The sequence below is a fragment of the Mytilus californianus genome, unplaced genomic scaffold (assembly GCF_021869535.1).
Source record: "Mytilus californianus isolate M0D057914Y unplaced genomic scaffold, xbMytCali1.0.p SCAF_5, whole genome shotgun sequence".
Lineage (NCBI taxonomy): Eukaryota > Metazoa > Mollusca > Bivalvia > Mytilida > Mytilidae > Mytilus > Mytilus californianus.
In genome coordinates this window covers 39167699-39189138 of record NW_026262701.1, presented here as the reverse complement: position 1 = coordinate 39189138, position 21440 = coordinate 39167699, and the positions used below count along the sequence as shown (strand labels likewise).

At 34.4% G+C, this 21440-nt stretch overlaps 1 long non-coding RNA gene across 1 annotated transcript in view; it reads right to left on the bottom strand.

Annotated features, from left to right (window-relative positions):
• Positions 1-592: 592 nt before the first annotated feature.
• LOC127701911 (uncharacterized) overlaps positions 593-21440 on the bottom strand; it is a 32251-nt gene continuing 11403 nt past the window's right edge. Inside the window, exons 2-3 of the long non-coding RNA XR_007982248.1 lie at positions 19191-19514; positions 593-1041 (exon numbers count right to left, since the gene is read on the bottom strand). This is a non-coding gene — a long non-coding RNA (uncharacterized LOC127701911). The remainder of the gene's footprint in view (positions 1042-19190; positions 19515-21440) is intronic.

Sequence of the window (21440 nt, the reverse complement as noted above, 5' to 3'; positions counted from 1 at the left end):
GAAACGGACCTAATCACGTAACTTTAACCTTGATCACTGATCCATGAAATGAGGCTGAGGTCAGGTGAACCCTGTCTGATGGACATGTAGACGTTGCAAGGAACCCATATACCAAATATAGTTATCCTATTACTCATAATAAGTGAGAAATTTATATAACAAAAAAACTAAACTTTTTTTTCAAGCAGTCGCTGAACCATGAAAATAAGGTCAAGGACATTGGACATATGACAGACGGAAAGTTCGTAACATAAGGTATCTGCATACAAAGTATGAAGCATCCAGGTCTTCTACCTTCTGAAATATAAAGCTTTATACAAATAGTTTACGCCGCCGTCGCCGACGCCGCCGCCGGATAGTAATACCTATGTCTCACTATCTGCGACTTTCGTCAGAGGTGAGACAAAAATGGCGATAACTCAAAAAGGAGAAATACTGAAATCTTGAAAATTGAACAAAACCTTCATTAAGTCCAAGGAAACAACATATTTAAATTTGAAAAAGAATTGTCAAAGCGTATTTATGTTATTGTGGAGACACTGTTTGGCAGCCGCCCGCCCGCCGTACATACCCAATTTAATAATCGATATATATAATACTTATCAATGCAACAATGATCGTAACTGCAAATGCTATTTCAATATTTCAGACAAATAAAACATCAAAAACTATCTGTAACGTAATTATCGTCAAATCCATTATCGCGATGCACTCGATTGTTGGAAATCCATCCTTTTTCTTCTCTATGTGTTTTTTCATCTTTGGGGTATGTCAAAGGTTTGATAAATGGGTGTTTTGTTTCATCACTAGTAATTTGAATATTATGGCTATAATTAGATTTTACTGATCCAGATCTGTTAACATGGTTAAACATAGGAGAGTCCGTTCTGTACGACTGGGTTTCATTACACACACAGCATTCATATTTGAGTACTGCGAAAAACAAAAACAAAATAATGGAAATTATAATTCCGGAAACTCCGATACCTATTAAAATTGCAATCAGTATGTCCTTGCTGTTGGAACTTGAATTTGAATCATCTGAAATAGGGACAAAATTGTTAAATATAATGTTTATCAAATACAAAAACAGAAAATGAAAAGATATTATTGAATACGCTATTTACAATGATAAACTGAAACAACTAACAATAAAGAATTCAAAGTAAGTAAGACCAGAAAATAATTTTAATGGGGCTCAGTTTGTTCAGTTACATGTATTCTTCATATTGTGTCAAAAGTTGAAGATATTTAAGGGGGTAAGCGTCGATAACACCAACATTTTCCTCTGACTCGTTTAATTAAGTCTCCCAAACGAAGTTTGGGAAGACTTATTGTTTTTGCTCAGTTCTTATCATTAAGTCGCCAAAACGGAGTTTTGGGGACTTTATGTTTTTGTCCCGTTTCTTATTATTATTATGGCACCCTCAACGGAGTTGGGGTGACATATTGTTATTCTACGTTTCTTTTTATGGCACCCTCAACGGAGTTGGGGTGACATATTGTTATTCTACGTTTCTTTTTATGGCACCCTCAACGGAGTTGGGGTGACATATTGTTATTCTACGTTTCTTTTTTTTCTTATTATGTCACCCGATCGACAATGTCGGGTGACATATTGCTTTTCCTCTGTTTCTTTGTTATTATTATTATTCTTCCAATGATTTTTGTCCGGCAGTTTTTTTGAAGCCAATGGAACCAATCTTAATAATAGTTCACTATAATGAGGAACAAAAAATTTCGGGTTGCAGTAGGTCTTAAGAACATAAAAAATGGCTGCCGTTACCATGGAAACGGAACAAATGTGAAAAAATCCAGTTTTTGGTTTTAGTGAACTATTTGGATATGCTTAAACTTAGAATCATTATATTTTAATACAATGTAGGTGCCCACTATATACTGGTGTTGGATGATTTTGGCAGTCATTGGAAATACTATGTTGCCATGGAAACTACACCAAAAATTTAAAAATATCAAAATGCTCCAAACTTAATGAAACTTCACAGTGACGATGAGCAACATTGGAAGATGTGGCATTTGGAGTTAGAATTTCCAAAATGGCTGCTGTTACCATGGAAACAATGCAAAAAGGTCAAAATGTTCCAAAAACTTCAGGGTTTAGTGAATAAATTTCGTATGCTTTAACTTAAAATCATCAAACTTGTATACAATATAGTTGTCCATTATATACAGGTTTTGAATGATTTTGACAATCATTGGAACTACTATGTTATCATGGATACAGGAGCAAAAATTTTAAAATTTCAGAATGCTTCAAACTTAATGAAACTTCACAATAATGTTGACTGTCATGTGTGGAAGCGGCAATTGGCGTCGGAATTTCCAAAATGGCTGCCGTTACCATGGAAACAAGGCAAAAAAGGAAAAATTGTGCGTAAAATTTGTAAATCCGCTAAATGTTCTAAAAAATTACAGAAAGATGTATAGCCATCAGTATATATGTGCCTTCACTGTTTAAAATTTTAAAACTGGCTGCAATCTAGTGGCAATGGGGGAAGGGTGACATCCACTATTGCTTGCAATGGCAAATCTAGTTATTATTATTATTATTATTTTTCTTCCACCTAATTTTGTCCACCCGTTTTCTCTGAGCCAAAGGAACCAATCTAAATGATGGGGCACTATAACAAGGAACCCGGACTTTCGAGTTGCAGTGCAACTTTGGAACTAAAAAATGGCTGCCGTTACCATGGAAACAGAAAAAATGTGAAAAAAAATAAAAATTGCAAATTCATTAAATCTTTCATTATGAGACCCAACTGGATGAAACTTTAGTGGAATGTAGCCTGGCATGCCAAGATGTGTTGACCATATTTAGAAGTTCCAAAATGGCTGCCATTACCATGGAAACTGGAGAAACATTTACCATTAGCCCCTATGGGAAATTCTTAAAAGTAGCATTTACGCACTTATAATGGTAGGTCAAATTCCATGATTCTTTCATGGTATATTCCTGGTCATCTGCCAAAGTTGCATCTGTCTTTAAAATTTTAGAATCGGTCACTGTTACCATGGAAACAGCACAAATTCAAAAATGTTCAAAAATTTCAAAATGCTCCAAACTTTATGAAACTTAATATACATGTTAACTGGCAAGTATAAATGAGACTTCTGGCTTTGGAATTTCCAAAATGGCCGCAGTTGCCATGGAAACAGCAAAATTGTGTACAAATTTCAAAATGCTCCAAATGTTCTAAAAATTTACAGAAAGATGTAAAGCCATGCAATATGTCCATTCACTGTTTAAAATTTTCGAAATGGCTGCCGCTTAGTGTCCATGGGGGAAAGGGTGACATCCGCTATTGCTTGCAATGGCAAATCTAGTTTTTATTATTTTTCTTCCACACTTTTTGTCCGCGCTAGTTCTCAGAATTGAACGGACCAATATTGATGGAACTCAACTATAATGAGGACCCCCATCTGAAGTTGTGCACCTTGGTATGGAATGGTAAAAGATGGCCGCCGTTTCCATGGAAACAGCCAAAATGCGAAAAAAATCAAAGTGTTCCAAACTGGAAGAAACTCCACAGGAATGGTAACTGGCATGTGGTGATTCGAGTTTGACTTTGGAATTTTCAAAATGGCTGCCGTTACCATGGAGACAGCTAAAATATCAAAAATTCTAACTCTTTCATTATAAGAACCAACTGGATGAAACTTTATGAAAATGTTACCCAGTATGCTAAGATGTCAAGACAATATTTGGATAGTGCGAAATGGCCGCCGTTGTCATGGAAACTGGAGGCAAGTTTTACATTGACCCTTTTGGAAAATGCATCAAATCAGCATTTTATTAAAGAGTATTTCACCAAAGTCAATGAAACTGTATTGATATAGAACATGATATGAGGCAATGAGATGCCTCCTTTTAGAATTTTGGAATCATCCACTGTAACCATGAAAACAGCAAAAATGTTCAAATTTCCAAAAAAATGAAAATGCTGCAAACAGGATGAAACTTTACAGAAATAGTAACTGGCATGGGCAGAATTGCATTTTGAAGTTGGATTTTTCAAAATGGCCGCTATAACCATGGAAACAGCAAAAATGTCCATAAGTTCAAAATGCTCCAAACTTAATGAAACTTTACAAAAATGATAATTTGCATGTGTAGATGCAATCTTTGAATTTTGAATTTTCTAAATAGCTGCCGCTCGCCTGGCAATGGGGGAAGGGTGCCATCCGTTATTGCTAGCAATTACAAATCTAGTTTTTCTTGTTATTTTTATTATTCTTCCACACATTTTGTCCACGCTGTTTCTCAGAATTGAGTGATCCAATGTTAATGGAACTATACTATAATGAGGACCCCCATGTGAAGTTGTGCATCTGACTCTGGAATTTTTTTTAATGGCCGCCGTTTCCATGGAAACTGCAAAAATGTGAAATATTTTCAAAATTCTAAATCTTTCATTATAAGACCTAGCTGGATGAAACTTTATGGAAATTTTCCTTGGTATGCTTAGATGTTAAGACAATATTTGGAAATTCCAAAATGGCCGCCATTGTCATGGAAACAGGGCGAAAGTTTAACATTGGGCCTATGGGAAAATACATTAAAGCTTCATTTTCTTGTAGAATATTGCATCAAACCAAATACAAATATATGGATATGTAATATGGCATGTGCCAATGTGGCATCTGTCTTTGGAATTTTGGAATTGGTCACCGTTACTATGGAAACAACAAAATTTTCAAACATTTTAAAATGCTCCAAACTTTCTGAAAATTTACAGTAATGTTAACTGGTATGTGTAGATGCATAGTTTGACTTTGGAAATTTCAAAATGGCTGCCGTAATCCTGGCAATGGGGGAACGAGGGTGCCATCCGTTATTACTAGCAATTACAAATCTAGTTAAGTCGCCAAAACGGAGTTTTGGGGACTTTATGTTTTTGTCCCGTTTCTTATTATTATTATTATTATTATTATTATTATTATTATTATTATTATTATTATTATTATTATTATTATTATTATTATGTCACCCGAACGACAATGTCGGGTGACATATTGCTTTTCCTCTGTTTCTTTTTCCCTATTATTATGTCACCCGATCGACAATGTCGGGTGACATATTGCTTTTCCTCTGTTTCTTTTTCTGTATTATTATTATTATACTTCCACCTAATTTTGTCCGGACGTTTTCTCAGAGCCAATGGAACCAATCTTAATTATTAGTCACTATAACAAAGAACACCAACTTTTGCGTTGCAGTGGAACTTTGGAACTAAAAAATGGCTGCCGTTACCATGGAAACCGAAAAAAGGTGAAAAAATAAAATTTAAGGGTTTGGTGAATTATTTGGGTATGCTTTAACTTAAAATCATCAAATTTTAATACAATGTAGGTGCCCACTATATACTGGTATTGGATGATTTTGGCAATCATCGGAACTACTATGTTGCATGCAAACTACATCAAAAATTTCAAAAATATCAAAATGTTCAAAACTTAATGAAACTTCATAGTAACGATGAGCAACATTGGTTGATGTGGAATTTGGCTTTGGAATTTCCAAAATGGCTGCCGTTACCATGGAAACAAAGCAAATAAGGGCAAAATGCTCCAAAAACCTTAAAGTAACATTTCCTCTCTTAAAATGGTAGGTCAAATCCATTGAAACTTTGATGGTATGTTCCCTCCAATGTACCAATGTGGCATCTGTCATTAAATTTTGGGAATGGTCTCTGTTACCATGGAAACCAGCAAAGATGTCAAAAATTTCAAAATTTCAAAATGCTCCAAACTTTCTTAAACTAAATATGATTGTTACTTGGTAGGTATAGATGAGACTTTTGACTTTGGAATTTCCAAAATGGCCACTGTTGCCATGGAAACTGCAAAAATGTCAAAAAATTTAAAATGCTCCAAACTTAATGAAACTTGACAATAATATTATCTGGCAAGTGTTGATGAAACTTTTGACTTTTCCAAAATGGCCACCATTGCCATGGAAACAGCAACAATGTGAAAATGTCTTAAGGCTTCAAATGTTCTGAAAATTAACAGAGATGGGTATTGCCATGCATATATGTGCATTCACTTTTTAAAATTTTCGAGATGGCTGCCGCTTAGTGTCAATGGGGGAAGGGTGACATCTGCTATTGCTTGCAATGGCAAATCTAGTTATTATTATTTTTCTTCCACCTAATTTTGTACACCCGTTTTCTCAGAGCCAAAGGAACTAATCTAAATGATGGGGCACTATAACAAGGAACCATGACTTTCGAGTTGCAGTGCAACATTGGAACTAAAAAATGGCTACTGTTACTATGGAAACAGAAAAAATGTGAAAAAAAAATAAAATTGCAAATTCATTAAATCTTTCATTATGAGACCCAACTGGATGAAACTTTAGTGGAATGTAGCCTGGCATGCCAAGATGTGTTGACCATATTTAGAAATTCCAAAATGGCTGCCATTACCATGGAAACTGAAGAAACATTTACCATTAGCCCCTATGGGAAATTCTTAAAAGTAGCATTTACTCACTTATAATGGTAGGTCAAATTCCATGATTCTTTCATGGTATATTCCTGGTATTCTGCCAAAGTGGCATCTGTCTTTAAAATTTTAGAATCGGTCACTCTTACCATGGAAACAGCACAAATTCAAAAATGTTCAACAATTTCGAAATGCTCCAAACTTGATAAAACTTCACAGAAATGTCAACTGAGATGTGCAGAGTTGGTATTTGTCTTTGGAATTTCCAAAATGGCCGCCATTGCCATGGAAACAGCAAAAATGTGTAAAAATTTCAAAATGCTCCAAATGTTCTGAAAATTTACAGAAAGATGTAAAGCCATGCATATATGTGCATTCACTGTTTAAAATTTTCGAAATGGCTGCCGCTTAGAGGCAATGGGGGGAACGGTGACATCCGCTATTGCTTGCAATGGCAAATCTAGTTAAGTCGCCAAAACGGAGTTTTGGGGACTTTATGTTGTTGTCCCGTTTCTTATTATTAAGTCGCCAAAACGGAGTTTTGGGGACTTTATGTTTTTGTCCCGTTTCTTATTATTATTATTATTATTATTATTATTATTATTATTCTTAACCCTAATTTGTCCGACCATTTTCTTCCAAGCCTTAAATGATGGAAACTTTATATTTGGTATGATGATGGGGTAGTATCCCTAGGGGTGCATTCACTATTTTTTATTTCAAATGGGGGTCAACTTGGCACTATTTGGGGGACGGAACATGGGTGGGGTCATTTTTTTATTATTGATTCGCTACTGGTAGAACCTTTAAGTTTTGTGTAATACAAGAGACCGATGTCCAGGTGTCCATTCCACATTTTTTATTTCAGCCCGGGGTCATCTTGGCATTATTTTAGGGGGTCAATTTTCATGGAACATTCTAGAACAATAGTCATGTGATTAGTCATGTGATAGTGTTGAATTACTCCTATGTACTTTTTATGTTATATAATGATAGATTATTACAGGTAGCACCATATGTAGCTGTAATTCGACTTTGGAATTTTTTAAATGGCCGCCGTTACCGTGGAAACTGCAAAAATGTGAAAAAATTTTAAAATGCTTCAAATTTATTGAAATTTTACAGAGATGTTAACGAGTGTATGTAGATTTGGAATTTGACTTTGGAATTTCCAAAATGGCCGCCGTTGCCATGGAAACAACAAAAATGCGAAAAATCTACATTTGGTCCAATCTTTATGAAACTTAGCAGTAATGTGACCTGTCATGTGTAGATGTGCCATCCGACTTTGGAATTTTCAAAATGGCTGCCATTACCATGGAAACTGCAAAAATGTCAAAAAATTCAAACTTAATGAAACTTAATGAAACTTTACACAAATGTTGACTGTCTTATGTAGATGTGGGATTTGACTTTGGAATTTCCAAAATGGCCACCGTAACCATGGAAACACGAATGCCTAAATTTGAAAATTGGTTCAATTTTTATGAAACTTGTAAGTAATGTGACCTGTCACGTGTAGATGGGATATCCGACTTTGCAATTTCAAAATGGCTGCCGTTATCATGGAAACAGCAGAACAATGGTGGGGGGCCGTTTTGGCGACTTTTGTGTTAGCATCCTAACACAGGATTACTTGTTATAATTATTCTTCGTCTTCCGCCGCTTTTTTGAATGAAATTGTCCGCACCATTTCTCCAAAACCGCTAGTCAGATTTACTTAAGGTTTCACAATATGTTAGATTAACATGTCTAGTGGTGCAATCAGGGTTTCGTTTGTGCATTGAAGTCTGAAAAGGGGTACTTTGAGGGGCCAAAAGAAGGAAGGGGTTTACTAAAGAACCCTATGGGATTTTTTTTTTTTTTTTCAAATGATTATAACTTGAAAACCGTTAGTGATAGACACTATCTTTATAATTGAAAATGTTCTACATGATAAAGCACATCAAATGAAATAAGGGTTTTGTCCACAGGGGTCAACCCCACCCCCTGCCATTTGACAAAGTTCTAATATCTTGCAAGTGGTCAAGATCCCCACCCTTAAACCATATATATTCTGGTTTGTCATGATAAAGCACATCAAATGAAATAAAGGGTAAGTCCCCATGGGTCACCCCCAACCCCTGCCATTTGAGAAAGTTCTAATATCTTGTAAATGGTGGAGATCCCCTCCCCTAAACCATATATATTCTGGTTAGTCATGATACAGCACATCCAATGAAATAAAGTATTAGTCTCCAGAGATCACCCCCACCCACTGCCATTTGAGAAAGTTCTAATATCTTATAAATGGTTGAGATCCCCACCCCTAAACCATATATATTCTTGTTTATCATGATACAGTCCATCAAATGAAATAAAGGGTAAGTCCCCATGGGTCACCCCCACCCCCTGCCATTTGACAAAGTTCTAATATCTTGTAAATGGTCGAGATCCCCACCCCTAAACCATATATATTCTGGTTAGTCATGATACAGCACATCAAATTAAATAAAGTATTAGTCCCCAGGGGTCACCCCCACCCCCTGCCATTTGAGAAAATTTTAATATCTTGTCAATGGTCGAGATCCCCACCCCTAAACCATATATATTCCTATTCATCATGTCAAGAAGATTTAAATAATATACAGGGTCAGTCCCCAGGGATCCCCCCCACCCCCTGCCATTTAAGAAAGTTCTAATATCTTGTAAATGGTTGAGATCCCCACCCCTAAACCATATATATTCTGGTTAGTCATGATACAGCACATCAAATGAAATAAAGTATTAGTCCCCAGGCGTCATCCCCACCCCCTGCCATTTGAGAATGTTTTAATATCTTGTAAATGGTCGAGATCCCCACCCCTAAACCATATATATTCCTATTCATCATGTCATGAAGATTTGAATAATATACAGGGTCAGTCCCCAGGGATCACCCCCTATCCCTGCCATTTAAGAAAGTTCTAATATCTTGTAAATGGTTGAGATCCCCACCCCTAAACCATATATATTCCTGTTTGTCATGCCACAAAGATTCGAAAGATATATAGGGTCAGTCCCCAGGGGTCCCCCACCCCAATGATGTAATATCTTGTAAATGGTCGAGATCCTCACCCCTAAACCATATATATTCTGGTTTGTCATGCCAATATGATTTGAATGATATACAGGGTCAGTCCCCAGGCATCACTAATGCATATAACTTTACTAGACCAAACCAATTTTCACTGGACTTTGTCCAATGTCAGGCGACCCTGGGAATTACGAATTATGGGAGCTTCGTTTGGGAGAATTCGTAACAGCATCCTGTTACAATCATTTCTTGTTATACTTAAATTTACATCTTCGAAAGGGTAAGGGTCAATGCATCATCTGCTAAAGTCTTCTCAAAACTCACGTTTGCATTTTATGTTAAGGGTATATTGAATATGACCATTTTTAGGGAACCGCTTAAACATAGTCGAAAACAATAGTAGGCATATCTTATTGTGTTTTCCATTGTATGTTCTCAATAAACATATATATGACAGTTAAAACGCGTAAGAGATAGGTGTTTTAAAGTAAATCCTAAATTTTATGATGGTAATATCTATAGCCTGAATGTAAATTAATGGTTTAAAATTATCGAGCAAGTCGAAAATTCTGGCACTCTCAGATAACTCATTTAATTTTTCATTCTTTTCCAGAAAAAAAAGGTTATCGTTTACTTCCTTTCAAAAAATTGCTGAAACAATTGATAGTTATAAATAAAGGAAACATAAGTATACCACTGTTCAATAGTCATAAATCGATTAAGCGAAAACAAATCCGGGTCACAAACCAAAATCGAGGAAACACATCAACTATAAGAGGAAAACAACGGAACAACAGAAACACTGAACTGCAACAAAAACAAACGCCAACATACATAGGAACGGACTATTAGATAACAACTGCCATATTCCTGACTTGGTACAAGACATTTTAAGAAGAAATGGTGGGTTTAACCTGGTTTTATGACTTACCAAACCTCACGCTTATATGGCAATGTTAACAATAAACCTTGAAAACCACAAACTTTTATGGAATTTTACCATTTTAAATTTACAAAGTCTTCAAATATTTTGGCTTGCACTACAGAATTAAAAATATTAAAAAAAAAAAGAAAATGTTTGGACAAAATTAATATATTTTTTTTTCTAGAAAACCTTCTACAGTCTTTCTTTGCATTATTTTTGTGTGCCTACGTGAACATGTTATGGTTCCAAAAATAACTGTAGTCAGGTTTACAAGGAAAATCACTAATGTTCAGTATGGGACGATTACTTTGGGACGAATTGACATATCAAAATTATAATATGTAAGTAAATGTTGATTTCCTTCGAGACTACAGACCCCCTGGTCATCGAGTCAACAGACGATAAATTCAACGTATCCCATGATAAATAGACAGAATGTCTTTTTTTAAGTACTATATTTGTGCCAATGTAGGTTTACTTATCTGTCTTCTAAAAAACTGCCAAAGACATACAGTTAAGTACAGCCTATCGCTTAGCACGGAACCATTTAAAATGTAATCATAATTTTTTTATTCAATCCATTTTTATTTTTATTTCAATTTTTTCCAAACCTTCCAAGATATTATTAGAATGATGTCAAGAGTCATTCCAAAATTTCTCAATAAATAGTTTTTTATAGCATTTCATGTATGAACGTTAATTTTTCTACCTTTTAAACTTTTAATTTTGAATCTTTAAGAATACGTAATTCCTTAATTTAATGCTAGGTGGAGTCAAACTTGTCCAGTTTTCTGAAAAGCTGCTGCATCATTCTCATACCAAATGTAAACAATATGAATGCTTGATCACTGTTTAATAACTGCTAGGATAAATCACACAAATGACTTCCAATACACGTGTAAGGGTTGTCTTCCATACCCACGGTGTACCCCCTTAAAACCATGTCAAAGTAATGTACGAAAAGGCAAATTTTTGTAACAATCCTTTATCAAGGATTAAATCGATGCCAAATTGTTATCTCCCCCTTTAAACTAATGTAAAAGGCCAAATTTTTTTCTTTTTTTAAGATTATTACGAATAATTGGAATAACTTCCTCCTGTTTTTGTAAGGAAACACTGTTCTCAATGTCAAAATAATGAAGAAACATGATTGTGAAATATTAGAATAAAATGCTCCGCTGGGCGCAGCTTGATATGACCACAGATGTCGAACCCTGAACAGTTGGGGCAAGTATGGACACAACATTCAAGCTTGATACAGCACTGAATTTGGATTGTGATTAAATATTTGACACAGCACAGGTTTCTGACACAAAATGAATGTGGTCTAAGAACTTAAAAATTTTAAATTTACCTATTCAACCCATATCATTATTATTTGTTTTTATATATAAATCAGAAATAACCAATTTAAAATGGAAAATTTTAAAGAAAAAAAATCCCCCCCCCCCCAATTGTTTGAACCCTCTTATGATTCATCACCCCCAAACTCAATCCCAGCCTTCCCTTTGTGGTATGGTACCTGCAGTACAATTTCAGAGAGATCCAAACACTTGAACACAAGTTATTGTCTGGAAACTAGAAAAATGCTTGTTTTTTGGCCCCTTTTTGGCCCCAAATTCCTAAACGTTTAGGGCAATTACCCCCAAACTCAAACCCAGCTTTCCCTTTGTGATATGGAACCTTGTAGTACAATTTCATAAAGATCCATACACTTACACACAAGTTATTGTCCTGAAACTAGAAAAATGCTTGTTTTTTGCCTCTTTTTTGGCCCCTAATTCCTAAAATTTTGAGGCAATTACCCCCAAAATCAATCCCAGCCTTCCCTTTGTGGTATGGTACCTTGCAGTACAATTTCAGAGAGATCCATACACTTGAACACAAGTTATTGTCTGGAAACTAGAAAAATGCTTATATTTGGCCCCTTTTTGGCCACTTATTCCTAAACGTTTTAGGCAACTACCCCCAAACTCAATTCCAGCTTTCCCTTTGTGATATGGAACCTTGTAGTACAATTTCAGAAAGATCCATACAATTACACATAAGTTATTGTCATGAAACTAGAAAAATGCTTGTTTTTTGCCCCTTTTTTGGCCCCTAATTCCTAATATTTTGAGGCAATTACCCCAAAATCAATCCCAGCATTCCCTGTGTGATATTGAACCTTGTGGTACAATGTCAGAGAGATCCATACACTAACACACAAGTTATGTCTTGAATTTACAAAAATGCTTATGTTTGGCCCCTTTTTGGCCCCTAATTCCTTAACTGTTGGAACCATAACCCCCAAAATCAATTCCAACCTTCCTTTTGTGATATTGAACCTTATGGTAAAATTTCATAGAGATCCATTCACTTAAACTAAAGTTAGAGTGCGAAAACCAATGTGTCTTCGGACGACGCCGGACGACGACGACGACGACAATGACGCCAACGTCATACCAATATACGACCGCAAAAATTTTTTTGCGGTCGTATAAAAACTAGTACAAACAAAACAAACATAGAACACTTACGTGACTGTGTTTGTTAAACAAAAGCCACAATCCCAAATATTAAGACTTTGATGAAGATTAGATCTGTTTATTGACATCATATGGCAAAATTTGATGTACTTTGCTAATTTGCACAGCGGACATGTGGCATATGGCAAAATTTGATGTACTTTGCTAATTTGCACAGCGGCCATGATGCAATATCATGACGACAGCCATTACAATATGATTATACATGTCCCTAAAATAAAAATGCAAATATGCCAATTTCAAAGTCGAATCAACAATTTGTTCGTATATAGGTGTATTGTACATGTTGTTTGCCATCTGTTCGTGTACAGATGAACATTGTCTACTTTGAAAACTTTCTGTTTTTCAGTTTGAAATTCGGAAGTGTGACCGTGGTATAATTACTATATAAAATAACGAAAAATCATAAAAAAACAAGAATCAAAATAGAAATAAAGATACAACTATACATTTGTTAATTCTGTATCATCAAGGACCATCATATCCAGAAATCAACGCCACTTTGCTTATTTGAATATTATACTAAAGAAATCGGATACGGAACACGGAAATTATATTGAAATGATAGGGAATTTTGAAAAAAAAATGTCTGTTTTAACTTTAATTTAAGTGATAGACAGGTTGCGGGGACAGAAAATAAATATACACAACAATATACACCATTTAAACGAAATATAATGACTGTCGTTGCAAAAATCAAGGTTCCTGAGCTATTTTAAAAATCGAAGCGAGAGGTTTTTAACATTGCAGTATAAAATACAGGCTAAAATGGCTGAAACGTCAAATTTGCAAACTTCGTGTTGAAAATTGGCTAACAAGGTCATTACAAAAACAGGTTGCGGGGATGAAACTTGAAACTTGAATGTCCAAAGAATAAGCAAGTCCAAACCTTGTATGTGTAGTCGTTGAACTCTAGGTTCCCACGTAAAGTTAAAATGCCCATATTTCAAGAAGAATAAACTCACGAAAACACGAAAAATTCACTAAATTCGCGTTCATTGTTTTGTCACGTGGTACAATTCTCATTTACATATTATTAATATTAATTTGCAAAAGTACTACTAATTTCTGGCTATGTCATGTACAAACTCAAATGCCAAAGTATTAAGATTTAGACATGCATGACGAGGTCCTAGTGTATTTATGGATTTTCCAAACGGGAACTGACTAGGGTCATTTCGCTGAACTAGTATAGAAATAGAAATAGAAATAGAAATTCTTTATTTTACCAATTATGGACCCTTGCGGGTTTTAAGTTTCTTACATTGATTACAATGATTATTTTTTATGACAGTTAAATAACAAAATACAACATAATAGAACAATGGGTAGTAAGTGCATGCACATGAGAGAAAAGTTAATCTGGTAGACAATCAATTGATATGTAAGGATTATTTCCCTTTGAACAGTATATAATAAACTTTGAGGATATTAATATGTTGTTCAGAGTTGGAAAAAAAGAAGCCCCAACTGATTATATTTACATATAAGGGTATTTTTTTCCGATGTACATATTAAATGCAGCAACCAATTACAAAATATTTATGTATACATCATTTTAATTGTGTATACAATAGTGTTTAGGGGCCAGCTGAAGCCCGCCTCCGGGAACGGGATTTTCTCGCTGCGTTGAAGACCAATTGGTGGCCTTGAGCTGTTGTCTGCTCTTTGGTCAGGTTGTTGTCTCTTTGAAAAATTCAACGTTTCCATTCTCAGTTCTGTCCGGTATATAGGCAATAAAACAGACTGACATAAAAACCTAATTAATTCTTCATCTTGCCAATATGTCTGTGAGGCAATGATAATCCTCCTAAAACTGCCTTAGTTAATGAGAATACAAAAGCGGGGGTAATAAAAGAAATAAGTTGAAAAAGAAAGATAACACCAAGACCTAACGAAAAAAACAAAGTTAAAAGAACAGCGATAAAACATTACAAACCATATTGATCAACACGAACCACAACAAAAATAGAGGAAGGATTGTATGTGGTCTGAAATAAAGAGTCGATAAGTCGAAGAGAAACCGACAACATCATGTCTATAAAACACTACATAAGGGAACGACCATTTAATTCAAGGGGGGTTATGGTTTTTTCCAAAAAAAAAATTATGATCCCCAATTTGATGAAAAAAAATATTGTGGTCAAGCAGATGACCAAAAAAAATATTCTGAATCCAGATTTTTCCCCATACCTTTTAGTGTTAAATTTTGAAGAAAAAAAATTTGATTGATAGCGTCGAAAAACTAAAAATTTTCTTAAAGATTGAGCAGCATGAACCCAATTACAAACCGGAGGAAATCACTAATCAGATGCAATTTTTGTTATACGAGTGACACCCGTAGTGCTACACCTCTAACAAATAATAAGGTAGTACTAGTAAACAGTAGTCGATTAGTAGATACATTGTGTATGATTTTTCTAGCAATGATCACAATTTTACATGTACATGTAAATAATCTTACATTTATAAACAAATGACCCGACATGAAAATTTAATTAAAGTCTTTCGGGACTATGATAGACATAAAACGGTAATTTTCCCTTTTTAGACGGCGATGTTCCTCTGGCCCAAGTTTACTGTGTGTATATTTCATAACAAGATCGCTATGCCCATGTCTGTAGTCGCGTTTTAGATTTCAATGAACGTAATTTGTGTATTAATACTGATTAATTATTAAAGATGTACTTAAATTTAAAAAATCTAGAATTTAAAATTTATACTATAAGTCGGAAGAGCATTAGTTAAGAAACAAAATAAGCTAAAAAATGTTGATAGGTTATGTAGCTCATTTTCGAGATATTTGATTTTAAAAAATGGTCGGAAAAGGCTGATTCGGACTTTTACCTTATATTTGCATTGGTATTATTTGGGTCTCAAATCGAAAGAAAAGAAATTTAGAATCTGCTTAAATTTTTGGTGAATGACCTTTTATGAGCTATTGAAGTCTTATATGAGAAGAAAAATGGGTGTTATGGGGCAAACTATTTTACCCTGTATTGTAGGAAAACAAACTAAGAAGTCCGAATATCTGACACAAATTCCTAAACCTCACTTAAGTACATCCTTAAGTCAGGGATTTCGTCACCACAAATTAATTAAAACCTTTACCAAATTATCTCATAGATGCAAAGATTATGTTAGGAAATTTGGCTGTGTCTGTATAGTTCTTATCAAAAACGGGATATTACAACCTACTTTTTACGGTGATGTTATTTACAAAGCCCGTAAATTTAGATACGATCCATGTAAACTAATTGATCGTTTGAATAAACTTATTATTACATGCATGTTATCAAATTAACAAAGTAGTAAAATGTTGATTTCATTGGAACTACTAACATTGATTTTCTTTTTGAAAAATTAAAACATACTAAATATTAATATATTGCTATATATTTACAGTTATGAGAACTCATTATACTATATCCTTGTCGATGCTGTTTACTTATATTTTGTCATTGCACAAGGTCATGCGTTTATTGTTTATGTGTTAGTTGTTTATTGTGCCTTGTACCGATTTTTTTTAAGCCAATTGTTACTGTTTTTTATAGTTTGTTCTTATGTTGTACTGTTACACCACTGTCCAAGGAATGGGGAGGTTTGAGCGCTCACAAACGTATTTAACCTCGCCATATTCTTTATGTGTTTGTTCCAAGCCGGGAGTCTGTAGTTCAGTTGTTATTGTTGGTTCATGTCTGTTATATTTGTTTTTCGTAACTTGTTTTGTTATAAATTAGGCCGTTAGTTTTCTCGTTTGAATCATTTCGCATTTTTTATGTCGGGGCCTTTTATAGCAGACTATCTGGAGTGGGTTTTTCTCATTGATGTAGGCCGTACGTGTGCCTATAATTCGTTTCTTTCGTTCACTTCAATATAACTCTGGTGGATAAGTGTCTCATTGTCAATCATAAATCATCTCCTTATTTTTATAAGACATTAAAAAAAGTAAAATCACAAAATACAATAGATAAAAAAATAAAGTTACATTGACCACTCTAGTGCAGTAGCTCAAGTATATTTACTAGTCTAATAGTGACACACGTACACTTTAAAAGAGTCAGTGACAATGAGTCTGCTTAGGTCATCTGATATCTCTGTATATAATTGCTTTAAATATTGTCCATTAAAACATTTGTGGGGACGGTAACAGGTTGTATAACATTTGTGGGGACAGTAACAGGTTGTTAATCATTTGTGGGGACGATAACAGGTTGTAAAACATGTGTGGGAACGATAACAAGTTGTAAAACATGTGTGGGAACGATAACAAGTTGTAAAACATTTGCGGGGACGGTAACAGGTTGTTAAACATTTGTGGGGACGATAACAGGTTGTAAAACATTTGTGGGGACGGTAACAGGTTGTAAAACATTTGTGGGGACGGTAACAGGTTGTGGGGACAGTAACAGGTTGTAAAACATGTGTGGGGACGGTAACAGGTTGTAAAACATTTGTGGGGACAGTAACAGGTTGTTAAACATTTGTGGGGACGATAACAGGTTGTAAAACATTTGTGGGGACGGTAACAGGTTGTAAAACATTTGTGGGGACGGTAACAGTTTGTGGGGACAGTAACAGGTTGTAAAACATGTGTGGGGACGGTAACAGGTTGTAAAACATTTGTGGGGACAGTAACAGGTTGTAAAACATTTTTGGGGGCGGTAACAGGTTGTACAACATTTGTGGGGACGGTAACAAATTGTAAGCATGTGTGGGAACGGTAACAAATTGTAAGCATGTGTGGGGACGGTAACAGGTTGTAAACATTTGCGGGGACGGTAACAGGTTGTAAAACATTTGTGGGGACGGTAACAGGTTGTAAAACATGTGTGGGGACGTTAACAGGTTGTAAAACATGTGTGGGGACGGTAACAGGTTGTAAAACATGTGTGGGGTCGGTAACAGGTTGTAAAACATTTGTGGGGACGATAACAGGTTGTAAAACATTTGTGGGGACGGTAACAGGTTGTAAAACATTTGTGGGGACGGTAACAGGTTGTAAAACATGTGTGGGGACGGTAACAGGTTGTAAAACATTTGTGGGGACAGTAACAGGTTGTAAAACATTTTTGGGGGCGGTAACAGGTTGTACAACATTTGTGGGGACGGTAACAAATTGTAAGCATGTGTGGAGACGGTAACAAATTGTAAGCATGTGTGGGGACGGTAACAGGTTGTAAAACATTTGCGGGGACGGTAACATGTTGTAAAACATTTGTGGGGACGGTAACAGGTTGTAAAACATGTGTGGGGACGTTAACAGGTTGTAAAACATGTGTGGGGTCGGTAACAGGTTGTAAAACATTTGCGGGGAGGGCGACAGGTTGTAAAACATTTGTGGGGACGGTAACAGGTTGTAAAACATGTGTGGGGACGGTAACAGGTTGTAAAACATTTGCAAGGTAAATTTCCAATCATAGAATTATTTTGTTATAAAGTTCTGCACTTGTAAAGGTACTTATAAATCCTCGGCTTTAACATTTTTTTTACGTTCATAATAAAGGAACATCCAAAGGTGATTCGGACTCATCAAATTTATTAAGCGCTTTTAATTACATTACATAGTTGGGAGTCTAAAGCAAACGGTAAACATAACGTCATATATAGAATAAATGCCTTTTTCAGAAGGGAACAGATGAGTCTATCATGAGAGTGTCCTTTCCCATACTAGTAGTTTAATCATGAACCTTTAAGAAAACTCAAATTCATATATTATATACCAGCAATAGTAAACTGTTTACCCTAAATGAACCAATCGTGGAATATTTTAGCAAATTAGAATAAAAGCAAACACGAAGAATCTTAACCTGAGATATTTGGACTTATTAACACCTTTTGAATTTTCATTGAACGGAAAGAACACTGCATAAATTTGGTGCGTCTGAGGTGCTTTTCTCGATTTTCCTTCCCATGAATGCTCAAACCCAAATATTTGAAAGCCAAGAATGCATAACTACCTAAGATTGTGAGAAACTATATGGAAAAAGGGACTTACATTGATGAATTTCTAATTAATTCAGTTAAAATGACTAAAATGCCACAGTTAACCATCCCCTACCCAATGGCATCCTTTGGCTTGAACACAATTCTCATGCTGTTGTCTCTTGTTTAGTACTAAAAAATGTTATTGAAATGTCGATATACAAGAAACAAAAGTATCGTTTATCAACCATAACATTATAATTAAAATAATAAAATCCAGTAACATTACCTCCTGGTACATCCCTGTCTAATGCTTGCTTGTCAAACATGTTGATAGTCAGGTTTCTTTTGCAAGAGTATTCACCAATTGAACATATGTAGTCTTGATTCAAATCTTCCGTACTGAAATTTCTTATTATTATTTCAAATCCGTTCTTTCCTAAGAAAGGCCAATACTTTGAAGAATATTCTGACGGAAAACCATCTAGCGATAGTAATGAAAATTCAGGGCCTCCATACCATACTTTTCTGCACTTTGTACATAAATCTTTCGTATTTGTTTTACAAATAAGTGTAACATTTCTTCCATAGTCTAATTTAACTTCCCAAAAAACTGAAAAAAGAAATTATTATGTATTATTTTGAGAGCTATTGTTAATTATTTTATATTATCCTGTAGAAATTTATTTCTACTGAAGAATTGGGTTGAGATATTGTTATCATTGTATGTCTGATATTAAAAACCACTACAAAAAATTAACACAAAAACAACTTTATTCCATTCAACATAGTGACGAGAATTGAACAACAAGTTGCAAATAAATAATATGCTCCGCTAGGCGCAGCTCGATTCGACCGCAGAGGTCGAACCTGAACAGTTGGGGCTAGTATGGACACTAAATTCAAGTTTGATACAGCTCTGAATTTGAATTGTGATTAAATATTTGACACATTATAGATTTCTGACACAGAATAAATGTGGTCAAAGAACTGAAAATTTTGAAATAGGACTTTTACATATTATATTCCAATATCCAAAATCTAATTACACGGTAGATTCAGCATATGTATTACCTTAACTTTTTCCCCACAAATACATAGGCTTAAATAAAACAAAACAAAATATTCATATTGCCGATTACCCAGACAGCTTGAAGGACACCGGATTTTAATAAATTCACGAATATAACTCATAAGCATGAATACAAAAAATAAATCATTACAATTATAAATGATGACTGAATGCTGGTATGCTGTATTTTAAAGTTAAATACCAAATAATGACAAAGTTTCTATCATCGACGATCCCGCCGGCCAGGGAACAACAAACTAAAACGAGTTAACTCAGTCAAACTACATTAAAAACTAAATATGTAGTGGAAAAAAGTTGGAAACCTGTGTCCAAAACCCAATGTTCGGAAGACCAGATAAAATTGAGAATGTTCAAGATGTATACTTGGACGGTATAAAAAAATATGTATATATTTATAATTATTCGAAACAAAACACAACTGATAATGTGCAAAAATATGGATTAAAACTAAAAAATGTTACATATCTGAAATATGTAAAAATAAACTTGATACTACGACTGTTGGGTAGAAAGTGAAGGATTTCAAAATATTTTCCCGCACATGAAAATTTTCTCGTGACTAAATTAGAAATGCATACGCATCGTTAATACAAATGTTTCCCGCTATTCTTTGAAACGCGGGAAAATTTAAGTATTACCTTAAATTCTTTCCAATAAATACATAGGCTTAAATAAAACAAAATAATATATTCATATTGCCGTTAACCCAGACAGCTAGAAAATAAACTTGATACTACGACTGTTGGGTAGAAAGTGAAGGAGAAAATGTTCACGTAACTAAATTAGAAAATGCATACGCATCGTTAATACAAATGTTCCCCGCTATTCTTTGAAACGCGGGAAAATTTAATTAAGTACACCAGGAATTTAATTAATTTATCTATAAATCAAGTTAATGGACAATAGCAGCTTAGTTTTTAAAGATGTTCGCTTCATCAAAAAAGAAATATATATATAGCATTAAATGAATTTATACCGGATAACAAAAAAACCTACCCCGAAATTCTTCAAAAAATTTACAAAAAAAAATGAACAAAAAAAAACATTTTCCAAAATGTCATTCATCATTAATACAATGTCTTTAAAAAATCTGTTAAACTTACATTTATTTTTTTTCAAAATATCTAATAATGAACAGTAAATTTGAAACAATATTTATTTATAATTTCTTCTCTAAAATTAGAATTGGATGATGAATCTAGTATTTTTAACTATGAATTTACTTACAATTTCTATTTATTATGCAATAATAATAATAATAATATTTTTTTTATTTTATTATTGTGTCACATACTGATTGAACATTATACAATGACATAATAAAAATATACATTAAAACAATCAGTACCCAGCCATAAGATTGGCTTATGAGACACATATCTACAAAACATTTCACATTTAAATATATGTAAATATAACATTTCCTAAAATTTGTTTTTTGTACAA